We start from the raw sequence: 19,805 nt of genomic DNA on the forward strand, positions 1-19,805 counted from the left end.
TCCAGCACTCCTGACCCCCACTCTAACACTACTTCCACTGTTCCCTGCTTTCTCTCTAGCTTTCAATTTCTTCCTCAGCAAGAAAAAAAAAAAAAGAGAGAGAGAAATAGGAAGTTCTCATACTGACCTAATATAGAAAGCCTTTTAATTATCTGACATTTTTGCCAATAATCTGTAACATCTATTTGGGGAAATCATCATTCAGGTAGATAAATCACTAGTCCAGCCCTCTCATTTATAAATGATCATTATTCATGGACTGTTTGGGACTTGCATTTTAAGAACCACCTATAGCAAATGATTCTTTCATTCATGCATTCATTCAGCAATTATGTATTGAGAAGTTACTCTCTGCCAGAAACTGCTAGATATGGGGAGAAAAAAGCCCTTCCCTTAAGAGGCTCATGGTCTAGTGGGAAGGACAGATGTACATCAAACATAAGTGCACTTCCATGTTATGAGTGCTATGCTACAACCACTGTACAATATAGTAACTTAGCACAGCAGTTAATTGACTCGCAGTGCCAGGGGAGACGTCTCACTTCTGACACTTCTGAAAACTTACTTAATCTCTCTGAGCTTCAGCTTCCTCCTTTACAAACTGTAAACGAATAATAGTTCTTATGGCATAGGTTGTAGGAGGATTAACGGAAATATAACTTGTAAACATGACTGGCATATAGTAGGTGCTCAATAAATGTTAGCCATTGTTATTATTCTTTCTACAGTAGAAATGAAAAAGAGGCAGTGTTTTATTTGACTTGTGAGGGTCTAAAGATGCTTCATGGAAAGGATTTTCTCTAGTTGAGTCTCGAAAATGAACTAAATTTCTGCCAGGTAATTGTGGGGAGAGATAGGTTCTGGGCAAAAGTTACATGAGTAGAGAGCTAAAAGCAGGGCACAGCCTGACATGTTGGAGAATCTTCTGGCCATAGGGAGTAGCCAGTATTCAGGATGCAGGCCTGGCTGTCCCGCACACAAGGCCCAGACAGGGCCAGGGCCAAAATGCTATGTGTACGTGGTTCTGTCCTACTCTCCCTGACCTGGGCCGAGCCAGTCCTATGCCTTGGCCTTAAGCTGCTTATTTGGGAATTAAAGTGGTAAAAGTAGATGACCTCTACTGTGCCTCCTAGCTCCAAAATGCTATAGTTTTATCTTAGGATCTAATCAAGTCAAACCAGAAGATTCATCATGTGTACTGGCCCAAACTAAGTGAGTGCTATGAGTTGGGAAGCTGCTTAAGAAAGATATCAGTTCTTCTGTTACCAAACCAAACTTGCGTTCATTTGCCCGATGTGCAGCAAAGCCAATTTACTGATCCTAAGTTTTGGTGGAGGCAAGGACAGCATTTATTGCAAGGTGTCCAACATGGGGCCGAGCAAGTAGAAAAAGCAGCCCATGCTCAGAAGACCTGAACTCCCCGATGGCTTTTAGGGAAGTGTTTTTAAAGATAAAGTGAGGGACAGGGTCACAGCTTGATCAGCTTATGCACGGTTCTCTGATTTGTTGATGGTGAGGTCACAGGGGTCAGCATTACCAATCCTCAGGCTCCAGCTGGTCTGGGGGCTATGTATTCATGGTCATCATGCAGTTAGCTTCTTCCACCTAGTGGGGGTCTTAGTGTCTGCAAAACAGCTAGGACATGGCTCGGGATATTACCTGTAGCCATTGAGGAGGCACTAAATGTCCTTGACTTTGTTTTATGACTAAACTATTATTATTTTGTCTTACTTGACTGTTTTCCTTTGTTTCTGCATTTTCTCACTTCTCTGATTAAATTTGCTCTTTGGAACTTGAGGAGGGCCTAGGAGGCTAAAACTTTTCTACACACAAGAGGCAGGTACTGGACATGGGAGTTTGGGGGTCTGTCTCTGGCAAGGCCTCTCAGGGTTCCTGCTCAGTTTCATCTCAAGGAAGTCTGTGTGGGGAGGTGCAGAACTGTGGGGAAAGGGTGGGCACAAATTCCTGAGCAGCCACTGAATTAAAGGATCAGCTCCTTCATCCTCATACTAATGACTACCCAAAAGTGAAGGATTGATGTGACTCAAGTATAGTACACTACTGTCTTTCAAACTTGTGAAATTGTTCAGTTTTTTTTTTCAAGGTGTTCAAATGCTTCTGCTTTTGTCATTAAGTAATTTTTCAATCAGTGGATACTAAATGTTCTGCTCCTACAATGTGGGGATCAGGAAACATTTTTAACCTGTTAAAGGGTCTTAAGTATGAAAATCCTGCGAATCACTAAACTAGACACTGCTAAATTGCTATGAATTGACTTTTACCTCAAGGTTAAAAATTAATCCACCCAACCTGAAACTTTAAAAATATAAAGAAAGTAAAATTATGCCCAGGCAAATAACATGACACTAAGGGAAAGTGAAATATGACAAAAATGGAGAAGCACCTCCTGAAGAATGAATGCAGTCTTTGTTGGAGCTTTTGGAGTTTTTCTGTACCAGAAATCTGGTACTGAAGATACTGATAATGTGGGACATTGTGGACATTTGTGGACTTTCTGTAACCACTCCTCACCCCCATGAGTTTGAAAGCTCCCAATAAGACAATTTACATAGAAGACATTTGCATGGCAGAAACCACCACCAGGCTAGGTTAGTGCTCATTGGCGCTGACTGGTGTGATAGTAAGAGCCTTTCATATTTTCAAAAGCCCAGGTGAGCTCCATGTTTGAAGACAGGGTTCATTCATAGTGGAAGCTGCCCCAGGAAGGGTGCAGGACATAGGCCAGAATCTCAAAGACAGTTCTCTACCCTAATCCAGGGGTATTATCTCCCATTCATGAGGCACATCTCAGAATATTCACATAGATGTTGTTTTAGGAAGTTCAGGCTCCAACCTAAGAGATACAGAGTGGTAGTGGGGAATTGGGTTCTGAAAGAGACAAGTGTGTGAAACTTGATAACAGCTATAACTGGCACTGAGGTCACATGCACCCTTCAGTCTATCCATAGGGTTCAAACCTGACTTGAAATGTGGTCTGTATTTAACAAAGGACATCGTCTACCTCTGCCACTTCCGCTTGCCAATACTCTTCTCACAGGTCTCTTCAACACTCTCAATGTTAAGTCAGTGGCAGTTTTTTTAGATTTTAAGAGACTTTCTCACTTCTACTTGTATACATAATTCAAAATTATTTTATAATTATATACAATAATTCAAAATTAATTTATTTTGGGTTTTTTTTTTCCTTCTTAGAAGAATTTTCCATTTATGGTTGGAGGATTGGGGAAAGGTAATTGCTTATGGGTCCGACTGTAGCAAAACCCTAAACCAAAAATTTGGTGGTATTCTTCCTTTGAAGTAGTCACAGCTTCCATATTTGGTTATCTACAATGTCTCAGAAACAAATCTTGCTTTGTTTCTCATGTCACTGAGATGCTTCAAGGGTAATAGGCAGCAAGTGGATGCAAAGTCTGTTGCCTTCTGGGCTGTGTACTAGCTAAGATGAAAAGACAACAAAGGTGAGATGAGAGGAAAAAAATGGAGCTCCCCATGATGACCAGCACTGCCACATATAATATTGCAGCACAAAGTCACTGCACCGCTAGTCTGAGAGAGTCCTGGAGTAAAGATGCCAGAAGGAAAGGAGATGGGCCCCATGCAGGACACACGCGATTTGCATATTTTATTTCATTTAATCTTCACACTAACCCCTACTGATTTATAAATGAGAAATCTTATGTTTCAAGAGATGAAGCAACTTGCCCAAAGAGCTAAGAAGTGACAGAGCCAAGATTAAAATCTTGCTATAATTTCAGGCTCAGGAGAAAGGACTTATAGAGAGTAAAAAATTATTGCCTTGACTGGTACATGAAGTTTTGTTGTTAAAATTAATTTTGTGTAGTGGTTTTCCAAATATATTCTTAGAAAAACCACTTCTCTGAAGTTTTAGTGGTTCTTCAGTGGTTCTAGAATAATCTATTTTTACTTCATTCACAAGATAGAGTTCTAATTTTAATAAAACACGTGTGTTATATACCAACACCTAGGAAACCATGAAATTATTCATTTAAATTCTTATTGGTTAATTTCATAAGTAAATGTTACAATTTGGGACTTTCAAAAAAAGGGAAGGGGGGATTCTAGTAAGAAAAAAGTTTTTTTCTACAGTTGGAATTCTGTCACCATCCCATTTCCACCATCCCATTTCTCTGCTTCTCTTTTCAGCAATATTTATTGAAAGAATTCCTTTTTTTTTTTTTTTTTTTTTGCGGTATGCGGGCCTCTCACTGTTGTGGCCTCTCCCGTTGCGGAGCACAGGCTCCAGACGCGCAGGCTCAGCGGCCATGGCGCAGCGGGCCCAGCCGCTCCGCGGCATGTGGGATCTTACCGGACCGGGGCACGAACCCGTGTCCCCTGCATCGGCAGGCGGACTCTCAACCACTGCGCCACCAGGGAAGCCCAGAATTCCTATTTTTGATCACATCTCCTAAACCCCCATGCTGTCTATAACCCACTCCAATCAGTATTCAACCCCATCTACTTCACAGAAGCTTACTCTAGTCTGTGCCAACACTCCCTTGGCCAAATTAAGTCAGCCAAATTTGGGGGTTTGTTTGGTTTGTTTTTTGTGGGGTTTTTTTGGGCTCTGATTTTATGTGACCTCTCAGAAACATCCAACATAGATGACACCTCCATTCTCCAAACCTCTTGCCCACCCGCACTCCCCCAACCATGTCTTGCAGGATACCACGTTCCTCTGGATCTTCCACCTTATAATTTGGCCCCTAAATATTGGGGAGATCAGCACTCTCCCCTCTGCCCCTCCCAGTCACCCCTTCTTCTTAGGTTATCTATCTAGTCTCAAGACCTTAAGTACTATCTACATAATGATAACTGTTACTAAAGTAGGTTCGATTTGCTAAAGCCCTGACATGCCGAAATCTGCAGCAAAGAGAGGATGTATTTGCAAGTCAATCAAGCGAGGAGACAGGAGAGATCTCAGATCTGCCTCTCCCAAAGCAAAGGGCTGGGGTAATTATAGGATAAAGAATACGAAGCAGGGTGGTCCGAGGCACGGGGAGCGTGGGGAAAGGTGATTGGAAAAAGGTGTGGTAATCGTTCTGTCCTGTGCGGGGGTAACTAAGCTACAGGTCTCTGCACATTTAAAAAACTGAGGCATTTGCCAGGCTCTGAGGGTGGAGCTTTTGGCCCGCTGACGTCAGAAGGTCACCAAACTGGACACTCGCGCATGCCCAGTTGGAGAGTTGGTGGTTGTAACCAGTCTTAACCAGCTCAGCTGGAACTAGACACAGCTGACTGCAAACTTCTTATTGTTTAGGCTACGTGGGGCTTGGGGGAGAGGCAAGTCTTTTGAAGACAACCTTGATGAGCGAAGTCAGGTGAAATGGATTTGACTAATGACCATCCGTGGTTTCATAACTAGCCCTGACCTTTAGATTCAGACTTCTATTCAGCTGCTCACTTGGTATCTCCACTGTCTAACAGATGCCTAGAACAAAACTCTTGAACTTTCCCTTCTCAATCTATTTCTTGCCTATTCTTCCCCATCTAGGTAAATGACCTGACCAGCTACTTAGTTGCTCAGACTAGAAGTCACCTTTGACTCCCTTCCTTAACTTCCCACAGCCAACTTATCAGCAGGTCCTGTCAGCTTTATCTGCAAAATATATCCTGAATCACTCTACCTCTCTCCAACTTTGTTGCTGCCATTTTAGTCCAAGTAACCATCATTTCTCCTGGGTTCCTGCCCTGGCCTCTGCTTCCACTCTTTCCCCCTTCCCGAAAAATCTATTCTCTATACCATTAGCTCAGGGTTTCTCAACTACAGCAGCACTGACATTTTAGGCTGCCTATTTATTTGTTGTGAGGTCTGTCCCAGGCATTATAGGATACTCAGCAGCATCCCTGGCCTCTACCCACTAGATGTCAGTAGCACGTTCCAGTTGTGACAACCAAAAATGGCTCCAAACATTGATAAATGTCCCCTGCGGCGGAGGGCAAAATCTCCCCCTGTTAAGAATCACTGCCATAGCAAGAGCAATTTTTATTTAAAAAATGAATCATAGATAATAATGATAATAAATATTAAAGTAAAAATAAAATTAAAAATAATGTCACCTCCCTACTTTAAAACCTCCAGTGACACCCCAGGTCTTTTGCGTGTCCAGGAAGGCTCTGCATGATCTAACTGCCAATTTCTCTGATTTTAAGGCTCCCGGTGGCCTTACTTCTATTCCTCATATAAATTAAGCTCATTCTCACCGCAGGACATTGCCCTTGCTATTCTTTCTATTTAGGATACTTCTTCCCTAACTTCCTAACTTTTGCATGACTTCTCTCTGCACATAATGGATCTAGCTTCTCGGCAATTCTTCTGTCACTGCTCTGCCTTATGTGTCCCACTTTACATTTCCACATCTCCTTTCTTCATAGCATCTACAGGTACCTGAAATTACCTTATGTCTATGTTTGCTTGTCTGTCTCTCCAACTACAGTGTAAGCTCTGCGAGGGGAAGCTCCTAGTCTGTGGAGCACCCTGACTGCATCTCCAGTGCTAGAATAGTGCCAGGCACACAGTAGCTGCCCGAGTAATATTGATTTTTAAAATTCTTCACATCTTGGCTAAACATACTGAAGGGGTTACACGTGAAGCTTTGCAGTCTAATGTTTGCAGGTGTTTTTTAATAGAACAGGATACCTAATAGAACAGGATACACAGCTCAAATGAATTCCTGTGTTGACACCATGTGTTTGATGCGACAAATGTGGAAAATGCCCCTTTTGTAAGGAAAAGCTGCTATCCCGTTGGGATTGTGATTGGAGCCCAAATGCCAATAAATAAAGTTTGGCAAAGTTAACACCATGAAACTCTTCCTTTCAAGTGACCTAAGCTGTGTGGAAACCCATTCCCAGAGGCGAAAGCCTAATGAATCTGTCTCCTGTGCCATCGAGCCTTCTGTTTGATATAAGCTTTGTCAGGGGAATGAGGTATTGATGTTTTAATGTCTGTGGATTATGGTAATGTGCTTAACTATATTGATCTGTTCAGCATTCTGTACTTGCTTTGGCTGCCATCCCAAAAACTCCAAGAGAAGGAGGTGTCCAGATGGTCGTAACACGGGCTATGAAAAGGGATCAAAGAAGTAGCACATCAGTGTTACTCATAAAATATTAGACATCACATTTTGACATTTCACTTAAGCCACAAGCCTAATGGGAAGGTGCTTAACGGGCTAAATTAAGCCTACCTCTGACAAAAATCGTGTGTGTGACAAGAATAAGAACTTCCCAGCTGACCTGCAGTCTGGGAGGGACAGAGAAGTAGCTTTCCATGGGTGAAACCTTGGGCTGTGCCATTCAGGCAAGGACCTCAGAAGTAATGCAGGAGTAGGTCACACAGACAGAGGAGGCACAGAGCACTGGGGGGTCCAAGAAGGCCTGGCAAAAGAACCAGGGCAAAAATCAGAAGGGTGAAAAGTACTCAGGCTGTGAAGTTGGGCAGTCCTGGGGTTAGCCCCCAGCTCTGCCACTTGCTGATAACTTCTAATCTGCATCCCTGCCTGTGGGTGATTTTATATCCCGATGCTTTCTTTTTTTTAACCTATAAAATGAGGTAAATAATGTGTCTTCTCTCATAAGATGGAAGGAGAATAAAATGTGCTAATGTAAAGTACCTGCAGCAGAATAGGCACGGCAATTTTCCTCTTCCTTCTTCTCTATTTCCTTCCAGACTCTGTAGTGTCTACTCTAGATAAGACACCATGTGCATTACCTACCTGACCTTGAAATCAGCAAAGACCTTCAGAGAGGGAGCCCAGAGTCACTCTTCTGTTCCCAGCAGAGTTTTTGTCAGCTGCCTCAGAGGAAAGATTAGCATGTGTGAGTTGCTGACATTGAGTCGCCCTCTGTTCTGTAAAGGTGACTAAGGTTTGGCAGCAGACATTGGGGGATGGGAGGGAGTGCTTGAGGGAGCATCTGCACCCACTACCCCAAATTGCCAGCCTACAGGAGAAGAGCAGGGAACAGCAGAACCCTGTCTTGCTAGGCTGATTCTCGTCACAGATGCCACAGACACTTTACAGCTATTATAATAAAAGCTGAGTCTGCCAGCCCTGGCTTCATAAGATGAGGGAGTAAACAATAGCTTGTAGATTAAATAACACAGGACATTTTACATTCAAGTTTGAGAGTTTAGTAGAAACTGAGAGCATAATAAATAAAAAGGACTGCAATAGCCTTTAATAAAGCAAACAGACCAAGGAGTCATTCATTTACCATATGAAGGATTTGTTTTCCAGGGCAATCATGCAAAAAGGCTTAGCCTATACTGCAGATGAAAAATTGGCCCGACCCTATCCTGCCCAGCTGAATGAACTCTGCAAACAGGATTTTCAAAGTGCTCTTTTTCAATTAATGTTTTAATATTTTGAGCCTTTTCATGGAAATTATAGCTTTAGCTGCTCAAGATGACTTAAGCGACTGCCTGATTTACAAATGCACCCAAGCAATGCCAATGGCCTTTGCAAATTAGATTTTTAAAATAATTCACATGGTGGTTTTTTAATGTACTCAAGTGCTTCCCATATGCTGCCTTCTAGCCTCACTCTGAAAAACAGATTTTCAGAGCATAGTGCGCATTTCAACTCTTTTTTCATACTTTCCCTTTCCCTTTTAGATAGCTTCAAACACTGCTTTTATTTATCAAAATAGTGAAAAGAGAGTCATAGGACTCAAGATGAGATGTCAGTCACCAAGGTTTCCTTCACATTGAGTCTCGGATCATCGCCAATCTTCAACCCTCTCTCCTCATCTAGCATCTGTATTGTTGCCACAGCCCCTTGCTGTTTGATCCACTCCATACATTGTGGCCAAGGTGTTCTTCTTAAAACATTGCTCTCATCACTATTCCCTGCTCAAGAAATACAGAAACACCCTACTGCCTCCAGTCTAAACTTTCAATTCCCCATACTGGCTTTTTTTCTCCATTAAAAAAAAAAGAAAAACGGCTATTTTTTAGAGTAGTTTTAGGATCACAGAAAAATTGAGCAGAAAGTAAAAGAGTTCCCCTATACTCCTTCCCCCACATACAAATAGCCCCCCTCCCCGCCCATTATCAGCATCCTGACTTAGAGTGGTACATTTGTTAAAATTGATGAGCCTACATTGATACATCATTATCACCCAAAGTCCATAGTTTACACTAGGGTTCACTCTAGGTGTTGTATATTCTTTGGGTTTTGACAGATGTACAAGGACATGTATCCACCGCTGTAGTACATACAGAATGATTTCACTCCCCTAAATCCTCTGTGCTCTGCCTATTCATCCCTCTTTCCTCTCCAATCCCTGGCAACCGCTGATCCTTTTGCTATCTCCATAGTTTTGCCTTTTCCAGAATGTCATACAGTTGGAATCATACATTACACAGCCATTTCAGATTGGCTTTTTTCACTTAGTAATATACATTTAAGATGCTCCATGGCTTTTCATTCTTTTTAGCACCGAATAATACCCCATTATCTGGATGTGCCAAAGTTTATTTATCTGTACACCTACTGAAGGGATTCTTATTTGCTTCCAGGTTTCAGCAATTATGAATAAAGCTGCAATGAACATTCATGTGCAGGTTTTTGTGTGGACACAGTTTTCATCTCATTTGGGTAAATCCCAAGGAGTGCGATTGCTGGATTGTACGGTAAGAATACGTTTCATTTTGTAAGAAACTGCCAATTTATCTTCCAAAGTGGCTGCTCCTTTTTGTATTCCCACTAGCAATGAATGAGAGTTCCTATTGCTTCACATCTTGCCAAGATTTGGTGTTGCCAGTGTTTTGGATCTTTGCCATTCTAGTAAGTGTCGCAGCCTGACTTTTAAATCCTGATTTCAATTTACCTTGTCTCTCCAAATGTGTTTGCAGTTTTTTCAAACAAGAGCATCCTACCGTTGTCCAGCTTGTGTTCCAACTGAGCCTCCACCAGCCTCAGTTCAAGCTCTGCGCCTTTACCCATGCTCTCCCTCACATGAAAGTATGCCACCTTCTTTTGTGTCAGAATGTCCTTTGCTCTTGTCTGTGGGATCTTCTTGACGGTACCAGACATTATTTCCCTTCCTTTGCTATGAATTTCTCTAAGGATACGGTTGTCAACCCTAGACAGCTTAAAGAGATACTGGAGGCTAGGTCCCATCCCTAGAGATTCTGATGTTTTTGAGCTGCGAATAAGGACTTTTAAAAGTCCTCCAGATGATTCTAGATGTGCCCCCAGTGTCAAGAACCAAACACTGGGACTTACAGTCTTCACTGGACCATCAAGTACATTGTATGATCCAGTTCTCTGGAGGTAGGACTCAGCACCAGTAATTTTTAAAGCTCCCCAAGTGATTACAATGTATAGTTAAGATGGAGAACCACCGGCATTCTACCTTACAATTTGCTTCACATGTATTTTCTCTACCCAGTTAGATTCCCAGTTAATAAATGGGGTTTCTACTTTTTGATTGCTGATCCCACCCCACCCCCTATTCCTAAAACACACTGTAATACTGAACACACAACAGAAATTAGTCAGTAAGTAAATATCTAAGCAGGTAAGTAAGTCAATCCTTCTGGTGGCCTGTTTGATTTTATCAATTGTTGAGGTCCAAGGATTAGAAGCAAGATCATAGGTTTCAATGTCAAACTGGTTATTTATCTTCACTCAAATTAAATTACTGCCCTGTCACCAAAGGCTAAAAATTTACCCTCTGCTAATTGCCTGATAAATGTGCCATCTTTTAGAGCAAAGACCAGCTGAGCAAGTGTAGATGATATGGTACAGCCTGTCACACCATTGAGGAAAAGAAAAATGTCAATAAAAGATGAAGAAAAGAAGCATTCACGTTCATTACTGATTTTTTGTTTTGAGGATTTTGCTGAGTCTTGTTCCATGACTTTGTTATGATGCCATCATTATCACTTGCTGACTTAAAAAAAAAAAAAAGACTGTCAACCAGACAACAAATGCTACTTGCTGGCCCACCTAAGCTGAGCTTCTAGTTTTTCTTACCAACTTCAGCCCATCCTGAAAATATGATTCAGCCCTCTAGAAATTAGTTTTCTTCATTTCTTTACCAGGCACAAAGCATATCAGGAAAAATCCACTGATGGTCAGTCACAGCAAAGTTTCCAGGGAATGAGTCCCTTCCAGATAGTGATGGCAAATATTAGTCCATTGACTCAGTTCTCTGCTGGAGTGGTTGAACTTTGCCTTTCCTAAAATTCACCTCTTTTAAAGTTTTCTGCTCACTGTGATGCTGCTATAATACCAGAGCAGTAAGAATGTTTATTTTGTGAAAACATATTGCTTTCAAGGATGCACATGATGTTAAAGTGAACTAAGCCCATCAAAATGCAGAAGCCAGGTTTTGGTTCAGAAAGTTGACTGAAAACCTGTATTTATTTCTTCTCCCCCATGTCCCATAGAAATGACAGTAAAGATAGCCAAAGAGGGATAAATCCATAGTAATATGTGACATGCCTCCTTTCTTTTACCCTTTCAGAAAAGAAATCTCCTTTGAGTAACCTTTAAATAGTTCTCTGAAATGTGTTGATAAGGTCCCCTGATACCTTAAGGATGTAGAAATCCTCCCTCTCCTTTATCATTTATATGCTCTTCTAGGTGTATATAGCCATATACATCAGCAATACATTATGAGCTGGCTTGTCCTGGATGGACCAAGCTTTGGAATGTTTGCCATGCCCACAGACCTTTTAAGACGTGATCTTCCCAAAAGTTGCCTCACTGTTGCATGTGGTCCCAGGTGAATGAACAAGGGCAGCCAATCAATAAACCTACTGGCTGGAAACACTTTAGGGGGCCAACAGGTGAGCTTTGCCTAAAAAGATCTCTCTCAAGAGTTCTGAATTTAAGGCATTAGAATGAACCATTCGTTTTGGGAAGGAGGTGAAATACACAAGGAGAGACAACAAAGTCATGAATAATCACGAGTAATGAGAGGGCAATAAATAGAAGCCATATAAAAGAGGAAAGTGCAGAGAAGTTGGTGGGAAAGAGCCGGAGTAGTAAAAGCAGAGATAATAAGTAGATGAATGGACCAGTAGAAGAAAGATAGGGCTTTGGGGAATCCTTTTTAAGGACGGTCTTGACCAGCATGCTTTTCTGGCTTTTAGCCTTTCATGAAAATAAAAGTCCCATACACCAAAAATATCAGTGCAGGAAGTTGGAAAAAGGCATAGACTTTATAAAGTTCCTTTTCTAAGCTACTTACCAAGGCAAACACAACCTCCCAGATTTTTTTTCTGCTTAACTGTAAAGAAGCTCTTCAAGTATATGTAGCCTATGGCAGTGAGGAAATAAAGGGAAAAAAGGTCTAGATTTAAGTCCTAGGATTCCTTTTGAATTCAACATCTGATTCTATAGGTTGTGTTTATATGACATCAAAGTAACTATTTTAACTTGTGGGGTAAAAAAGGAGTCTTTGACACCACATAGACAAGAGACTCAAGGATTTTTCTTGTTTAACCTCTCCAGTTAGCATCTATAGAAAGAGCCCCTCTTCTGCCAGACTGCAGTGTCATTATTTTCCTCATCCATAGAGGAGCTGTAAATCACTCAGAGGATAAACTGTCAGGTGCTATATAAACACTGAATACAACCGAACATTCCTTTCAAATAGTGTCATGGTAAAACTCACAAGGCTCAAAGAATTTGCAATACTCTGAAGAAGAAAGCAATACAATAGCCTCAGAAATACTGACATTGCTAGTGAAATAAATCTACAGTATTGACTTTGAGAAAAAAACAAACAACAAAACAACAACAAAGTCTATATGTAAAAGGAAGCAACCAATGTTAAAGTAAGTAAAGTGTCTTCCTATAACCAGAAATACTGCTGCTTCCCACAGGTTTAAAGTGCTTTTATGCTGCAAAATTACAGTTTACAGTTGCTTGTGTGATAAAGGAAGTGCAGTGGAATTGCCTACCTATCTTCTGGAAGAAACAAAAGCCAGGTATGAAGTAGGAAGGAGAAAAGCTATTTCCTGTTATTTTTCTCAGGACTTAAAGTCAGTTCACTGCAACAAATGTTAGCTTCATTTCTACATGGAAAGCCCTCCATTTTCCTTTTCTCTTTGATCCAAGTCGCACCAGTTTATTGAGCATCTACTCTGCGCCACTGGTGAAAGATGCTGAATATTTAATGACAAAGAAGATTCACTGTGGGGAGTGGGATTCAAATGGGAATAAGAACCTATGTGGCTGGAGGGCAGAGAAGATACCAGATGGGAAGTAACATCTGAAAGAGACCTTAAAAGAATGAGCAGGTGGAGGTGGCTACAGATTGTGTTCCACATTGAAAGAGCCACACAAGCCAAAGCATGAATATACAGTCATCAGGCTCTGAGACAAGAGCAGATAGTTTGGCGTAATTGTAGAGGGGTAAGAGGAGATGCTTGAAAAGGTAGATGAAAGCTGTATTAGTCAGAATTCTTTAGGTTCAGGATTCTTGAAGCTCAGAAATTGGCCCACAACTGGAAAGTCAAGGGGTGCTCTGGCTTCAGTCATAGGTGGATCCAGGCACTCCCACCTTGCTCTCTAAATGTCACCTCTTTTCTCTCTGTTGGTTTCATTATCATGTTTTACCTGTTAGCTCCTGGCAGCTTCAGTCTTTTATCATACCAATTCTAGCAGGCTCAACAGAAAATGAGCTTCTTTTTCTCAACTGTTCAGCCAAAAGACTCAGAATAGAGATGCACTGGTCTGATTTAAGTCATTTCTGCCTATCCCTGAACCCATTACTGTGTCATATGTCCACTCCTAGAGCCAAGAAGAGGGATCGCTGCCAGCCAATCCACATGGACGAGGGAATGGGGAGTGGGTCCCCATAAGGAATCTTAAAGACACCTACCAAAAAACGAACTGACTTCTGGGAAGGAAAAACAGCAGGTGTCCCCACCAGGGGCCATATCTTGGGGGCTCTGAAACCAAACTGAAGAATATGCACTTGATTCAGCCATGGAGAGTCACCGAACATTTTTATGCAGAGAAGCAGCATAATGAGAGGTATTCCAGAATGATCTAGCACGAAGATGAAGGAAAAAATAAGACAGATGAGATATAAGAGGATCCAGTATAATTGCTGAAAAAGAAAATGAGTAAAATCCAGAAGCAGAGCCAGGTCCATAAAGGTAACAATGGGAAACATCAAGGTAATCCCAGGAGGCAGTAAGGTGGGCATAGGACAAGAGCAATCCGGGAGCAGAGAATGACCAGTCGAGTTGGTTTCCATGTTCACACCCATTGGTTGTGTGTGAGGTCCTGACAGGTACTGAAGAGCAGTCAAGGACCTGGGGTTTTGCCCAGGTGGTCACCATGGAGAGGTAACAGAGGTAAGGAAAGAGGACAGGGCAGATTGTTTGTGTGATCAGCTGATTCTTTTCTTGATCTCTTCCCTAATAATTGAAAGGTTTCATTTCTTCCTTCCACTGTCTTACTTTTCATTATTCATATATATTCTAACCCTTCAAGGTTGTTAGCTGGTCTGTATAATCTTTCTATTCCCAAGTCTCTAGCTTATCGTTGTCAAAATTGCTCCTCTGTGGTTTATCAGCTTCCCCCCGCTTACCTCTGTCACATTCATTCCAGCAGTTCTTGTGAAAGAAGCCATTCCAGCACGGAACTAAGAACTTTGCTCTGGATCACAGTTACTGTGGCCAAATTATTAGTCTTCTTCCTTTTTTTTTTTTTTTTTTTTTGCGGTACGCAGGCCTCTCACTGTTGTGGCCTCTCCTGTTGCGGAGCACAGGCTCCGGACGCACAGGCTCAGCGGCCATGTCTCACGGGCCCAGCCGCTCCGCGGCATGTGGGATCTTCCCAGACCGGGGCACAAACCCGCGTCCCCTGCAGCGGCAGGCAGACTCTCAACCACTGCGCCACCAGGGAAGCCCCAATTATTAGCCTTTTGAATCCTCAATTTCCTCATCTGAAAAAAAAAAAGTTAGTAACCATACCTACTTCATAGGGTTGCCATGAAGATTAAATACATGTCGTGCAGAAGCAATAATGATGTGTTTAACTTACCCAATTTTGTGTCTTAGTGGAAAATAATTTGCGAGGAAGGAGTTCAAATCTGGATAAGAATTCCATCTTTCTGTTCTTGAATTTTTTACTCCATTCCTCATGGGCCCTGTTCCATACTACCTTCCCTAGAAGCATATGGACAAGCTCAGTGTGAGGTTCCCATGGACAGTCTTCACTTTCACAGGTCACAGCAACTGAACAGATGGAAGAGTGAGGTGACTTCCTTCACCTTCACTGTGAGCACAGTGAGGCCGTTGTCATGGCAAAGACTCTCATGGTCCTGGGTGTGCAGCAGCAAAGGAGGCTGAGGCGAGCTTCCAAACCTCTGAGCTGCTATCTCCTCCTTCACAAATAAACCAGGATACCGTTAGCATTAGTTCCACCAAGGTGAGGACCTAGGGGTGTGTGGTGTGTGTAGGGTGTGTTGTCACCAGAGATATGTAGGAGAGAGGCTGGCATGTAATAGTAAAGGGGAAAGGAGCAGGACAGTGTTACAAGCACAGACCGGCAAGTGAACTAGAAATACAGGGGATGAGAAGGAAATGGTGCCATCTGGAAGAGATGCAAAAGGCAGGACAGGGTTGCCAGAGCCCAGTGTGTGTCTGAGGCCAGGCTCTATCCTCTCACTGTATAGAGGGTAGAAAAGAATAGAAAGCGCTAAGGAAGTCCAGGAATATCTACTTGAGAAAATTCGCTTTACGAGATTTTCTGCTTTCTTCATTTGCTACGGATTAGAGTCAAGAGCCTACACCTTCTTTATTCTTTAAATGTTGTGGTATCCCACCAAAAGAGTGAAGCAGGAGGACGTGGACAGCCAGCACAGGTGGCCTTGGAGGGGAACAGGAGGCCTGTGTATACTGCAGGTGCGGCCGCGTGCAGCAACACTGATTCCTCATTCCCACAGCGGGACCAGGCCAGCCCCGAGAGCATATGTAGGAACCACTCTTTAATGAATCGTGCTATTTTGAAAGGGCCGTTCATCTATCAGGCTGACCCAAAATAAATACAACTGTCACAGTCGGAAGCCCTGAAGAAAGCCCTTCTCTTTGGCACTCTGATTACAGCTGGAGCTGACATTCCACAGAATGCAATGATTTATGCAGCAGGAAGATGACTGGCTGCGGGGCAACAGGGAGATTTTCTTCTGCAAGAATTTCTGTCGTGGCCTTTCCTGACCCTTCACCCTGGTGATTGAAATTTAAAAGTAAAATGAATGCCTTTTCCATGAGTTATTGAGTTTTTCTACCCTGTACTTAGCATAACTTGCTACTTGGGGGGGAAAAAAAGGAATAAAGGGCTCTGTTCAGTCAAATGTCTGAATTAATGATCTCCCTAAGCATCTTGGATTTAAATGGTAGGTTTGAGGGTGTAGAGAACATGGGTGTTTTCAATGAGATGTGCAGCTTTAATAGGGCTTGTTATAGAAAGAGAAGCTAATCAGCAAAACGGTGATGAAACTCCAGCGAGGATGACGACCCCAGTTTGAAGTGATTTTGAGCTGTTCTGGTGAACCAGAGGAACTTGGTTTCCAAGTCCTCTCTGCTCACGTTGACCTGGTTTCAGGAAATTGATTCACAAAAGCACCAGCCCTGACACTATCAAAGGGGGGTGGTAGAAAGAGGACAAAGCGTATTTATCTTAGATTTGCCAAAAGAAATCTGGTGATTTAATTGAACAAGAATGGGTATCAGTGAGAGCTGGGGGCAGAGAAAGCCAAAAGGAACCATATGGCAGCTCTCCATTTCCCTGAAATTGCTTTACAGAGAATTTTTATATTTAAATCAAAAGTTTCCAAGATCTTTTTACAATAGCCATCTGACACTACAGGAAGTCAGAGAGAATGGATGTATGTTGTACTACAGTGGACACAAAACCTGTGCACTCAGCAGCAGCCTGTGGGTTGGCACTGTTTCCTTCTAGCTAGAAGTTTACCCTAAAGCCGTCAACATCTGCAACAAGGCAACTCAAAGAGAGTGAGGCTGGAAATACAGAGGTCCACATTAAACAGCTGAGATAAGCAGTGTAATGCAGAGAGAACAGCATCTGACTGGAACCAGGAACACCTTCATCCAAGCTGGCTACTTGGACAGCCCTCACCACAGCAGCCTCACACGGGAAGGACAAAGAGAGGTCTGAAAGAGAGGCTTCCTGAAAGCCTTCCATCCACTAAGCATACCTACCAAGTGTCAAGAGCCAAGGGACTATACACAGAAGCGAGGCACAGCATTTGATGAGTAAGAAATGCCTACATAAACAGCCATAATGCAAAACGCAATATCATAAGCATACAAAAATCTCATAGTTTGGGCTTCCCTGGTGGCGCAGTGGTTGAGAGTCTGCCTGCCAATGCGGGGGACGCGGGTTCGTGCCCCGGTCCGCGAAGATCCCATATGCTGCAGAGCAGCTGGGCCCGTGAGCCATGGCCGCTGAGCCTGCGCGTCCGGAGCCTGTGCTCCGCAATGGGAGAGGCCACAGCAGTGAGAGGCCCGCGTACCGCAAAAAAAAAAAAAAAAAAAAATCTCATAGTTAGCTTTCTGGCAATCTCTGGGACCCACCAGGCCTATCAGTAACTGCCTGGCAAGTCAAGATGTGACTACAGTACCCAACAAGCACTTATTTAGCACCACCGGTTAGAAAGTATACCCCACAAGGCAGGGGACTTTTGTCTGTATGGTACACTGCATTACTGTTCCCAAGAGAACAAGAACAACAACAATAGCGGTTACCCCTTCCTGAGGGCCAATTATGCCAAGCACTGTTGTACAAAGTGTACATGTATTAACTCATTTCATCTTTTCAACGACCTAATGAAATAGACATCATTATCCCCATTTTACAGGTGAGGAAATTGTGACAGATCGGAAAATCAACTTGCCTAAAATCTGACAGAGCTAAAGGACAGAGAAGCAAAGATGGAACCTGAGCCAACCACTGAAGAATAGGTAGGAGGAAGGCGTGGAGGTGTCCAAGCAATAAGAAACGCGGAAGTACGATACGAGATAGTTAGATGCAAGTCAGATTGCAAGCCAGGGTTTGGCAGCTGTGTCAAGTTTGTACAAGGGGATGACAGATGACAGAGAATGTTCTTGCTGGATAGCATTGAGTCTAAGGCTTCTCACACTTTAATGTGCATACGAATCACCTGGGGATCACGTTAAAATGTAGACTCTTATTCTGCCAGTCCTGAGATTCGGCATTTCTGACAAACTTCCAGGTGATGTGATGTTCCTGGTCTAAGGCTTCAATTTAAGTAGAAAGAATCTAGTTGATTGGTCCTGAATACTGGCCTAAGAACCAGTGCTCAACAGTCTATACGGTCCACAAAGCTAAGTAAAAACAATAAAGACAAACTGAGTGGTTTTGGTTTTTTCTGCTTACTAGATTGCCAAGTTTTTTAATAAAAGGATACCACTCAGAACAGCCAGATGGAAGAGGCTCACAGGCCAAGGTATGGGGAAAGGGGTACAGTTTCCATGCCCTCTCCAGGTGTGCCTCCCTCCCAGCACCCCCATGTGTTCACCAGCCCAGAAGCTCTCCGAACTCCAGTTGCTAAGTTTTTTATATAGTTAACTTTATTCAGTGTTTTCTTTGTATTCATGTTAAGTTGTAATTCACTTTATTTGCAACACAATCCTATTAAGATAGACTAACTGTATGAATATCAAATTTAATCGCAGACTAAAACACTGGGAACCCTATGTCAGTCTCCACATTTTTTTTTTTTAAATCTAGGAACCAATGATGTGATCCAACTTCTTATTTTATAGATGGGGAGACTGAGGCCTGGAGTGGAGAAGTGCTTTACCAATTGATAGAAGATGTAGGCTGGGAGTCTCCTCGTTCTGAAAGGTAAAGCTAAGGCTACAGAGGTAGGTAGATTAGAACACACTGCAGAGAGCGTTACTTGTCACATTGAGAAATGCAGATTTTCTCATATAGGCAAAGGCAAATTATTGAATATTTTGACAGGGAGAAGTGTCAATGAAAATTCTGAGTTAGGGTAACTAATCTAGCAACACAGCACAGCATAAGTGCCCAGAGGCTAGGAGATCAATTCAGAATCTTATGCCTTATTAGCTTGATCTATAAAATAGAACCTAAGATGCCACCAGTTATAAGAATCACTTATGTATCCCAAAGAAAGAAAAATTTCTGTCAATAGAACTATGAAAAAATGATTTCTTATTGCTTTGGAATGTTTATTTTATACGTATTGAATTGCTCTTATATACTAATTTAGACATTACTTTTCTATTATGTATTATTCTTATGCATTCATAAAAATAAACCATGAGCCAAAAGGATTGACTAAGGCTATGGTTCCCAAAATATGCACCAAGCCACCTCAAGGAGCCACAAGGAGTGGTTCCTCAAGGAGTGAACTAACAGGGGTACCACGGGATGGTTTTATTTTCAAAGGAAACACAGTCATACTTGACATCTGTTAGACACGGTACCAACTATGAACTCAAAGTTATTTATAATTTCAACATTAGATCAGGCTACACTCCTTTTGATGACGTCGTATTTTGTGAATCTGGGTTATTGGCAGTTGCTGCGATAAAAAAGCAAGTACTGAAAAAAATAACATGGAACAGGAAATGAGGATGGCAGTGTCCAATTTGATTCCAGGGTTTGGAAAGTTGTGTACTGCCTCCAAAGCACATGCATACCATTAGTAAGTAATTCTAGTTATTTAAGAGTGAAATTAAAAGTTATTTTTTCAAATGGCTATTAAGTTGTTGAACC

General features: G+C 42.2%; 1 long non-coding RNA gene across 2 annotated transcripts in view; it reads left to right on the plus strand.

Annotated features, from left to right (window-relative positions):
* The window catches only part of LOC307183820, a 97,959-nt gene extending 78,474 nt beyond the window's left edge, over positions 1 to 19,485 (plus strand). Inside the window, exons 1-5 of one of the 2 annotated variants that reach the window (XR_013827618.1) lie at positions 7,735 to 7,858; positions 9,563 to 9,676; positions 17,896 to 17,998; positions 18,438 to 18,504; positions 18,824 to 19,485. This is a non-coding gene — a long non-coding RNA (uncharacterized lncRNA). Of the gene's footprint in view, positions 1 to 7,734; positions 7,859 to 9,562; positions 9,677 to 17,895; positions 17,999 to 18,437; positions 18,505 to 18,823 lie in introns of those variants that run through there. The other variant, XR_013827617.1, reaches the window with a different exon arrangement.
* The last annotated feature ends 320 nt before the right edge of the window (positions 19,486 to 19,805 follow it).

This window comes from Stenella coeruleoalba (assembly GCF_951394435.1).
Source record: "Stenella coeruleoalba genome assembly, chromosome: 3".
NCBI classification, from domain to species: Eukaryota; Metazoa; Chordata; class Mammalia; order Artiodactyla; family Delphinidae; genus Stenella; species Stenella coeruleoalba.